The sequence below is a fragment of the Arachis ipaensis genome, chromosome B08 (genome assembly GCF_000816755.2).
Source record: "Arachis ipaensis cultivar K30076 chromosome B08, Araip1.1, whole genome shotgun sequence".
NCBI lineage: Eukaryota > Viridiplantae > Streptophyta > Magnoliopsida > Fabales > Fabaceae > Arachis > Arachis ipaensis.
In genome coordinates, this window is record NC_029792.2 from 1,741,447 (window position 1) to 1,743,299 (window position 1,853).

The following is a 1,853-nucleotide window of genomic DNA, read 5'->3' on the forward strand; positions in this document are numbered from 1 at the left end:
AGCTAGCTAGAAGCTTACCTACTTTGATACACCAAATAAAGCCAGACCCGTGCCTTAGGATAGTGGAACGGTTGCTGCCTCTTAATTAATGTTTCGAAATACCTTCGATAATTAGAAGAGCGGCAAATTCTTAAAAAATAGAGCGTTGATTTACGACGGATTAGTTTTTAATCTATCGGATGATTAATAGATTAGTCTTTAATTTGTTGGATTAGAAGATACGGTAAAAATTTTTTGATATACATTCATGTACTAATGTTTGTTATATTCTTTTGTATATTTTTTTTGAAGTAAAAAAGCTCAACACAATAAGGTGGAGCAAAAGAAAAGAAACAAAAATTCAACGCTAAAAATAACAACTACTAATCATCTCTTGCCATCAACAATCACAAGATTCACCACCAATTTACTCATTGCAACTTGTAAAGGATCGGTTAATAATGTCTACTTGAATCTTGATTTCTGAAGATTTTATCATTTTTTTTTAGCCAAATTGTCCAAATGATTGCAAAAAAGCCAATTAACCACCGCTTTCGTTCTATTTTTCTCGGTGATATATTTGTCCAATTTTCATAGTGTTACTTGAGCGTACCTGGAATAGTCCATATCCTTTCAAGAGCGAACAACCAAGCACATAATACCTGCCAAGTGAGCTCACAAAATCACAACTAATAAACAAGTAAAAAGTAGTTTTAACAGACTTATGACATAATACACACGTTATCATTCTGGCTAACACAGTCTTTCCCTTGTATTCACCCTACCAACCAGTGCAAACCAAGTAAACAACTTAATCCTTGGTGGGACGAATCCTCTCCAAATAGTATTAGTGAAGCTATAGCTTGTGATATCCGTTGGAAGTACCTCTGCCTGCAACACCTACACAAAGAAATTAGTAGAATAAACACATTTTTTTATCAAATTTTCAGACCACTCTATCGTCTCTCTTAGTTGTCAGTTTCACTAATTGCAGAACCGCATGAAACTGGTTTACTAATTCCAGCTGCTATTAAAATAATTTTCGTCGCCATTGGAAATTCTAAATTCACTCTAACCCATTACAGAACCCACAATTCCCTATGGCAGATTTTTGAAGATTTGAGACCTAAAAAGTCTTGGAAAAGTAATTTTCAGAACACCACATGGTAACCAGCTATCCTCCCAAAAGTGGATTATCTTGCCATCCACTAATTTCATAGCCAAGCTTCTGATTATTTTCTCTCTCACTTGTGGCTCCTTATTTATAGTTGACAAATATTCTTCTAAGAACTCCCTCTTGTAGGTACAGGTTGATCACAAATCATCTCAAAAAAAAATTACGTTATTACAGAAACATACAATTTTCTTTCAAAATGAACAAATCATCTTTCAAAAACCTCAACTACCACTTAAATAAAAGTGCTGTATTCTCTTCTATCAGTAACAAATGTAAGAGTTATTATAACAAAATTATAAATTTTAATTTATCGATTAATTTCATATGTCAGGATATTTATATTTTTTATTGGTTAGGTTATCGTACATTTTAACCAGAATTTTCATTAATAAAATAAAAAATAAATTTTCAAAGTTTTTTATACGTTTCAATCATCAACCAACGACCATGCAACCAAAAGGAATCAACACCATCAACGAAAAAAAAAGTAATATAGTGGTTTATTGATTAGATGATGAGAAAACTAATCCTATAACTTGTTCAGAGCATGTCAAATTTTGGATCAGGTGTTTTAATTTCTATCTGGCAATTTTTGGTTGGTTTAGAAGTTAGTTAACTAATTTATTTAATCAAGTATTGAGAGTTTGAATTTGGTCTTGTGCATGCAACAATTCATTGGCTAGTAGCAAATTTTTAA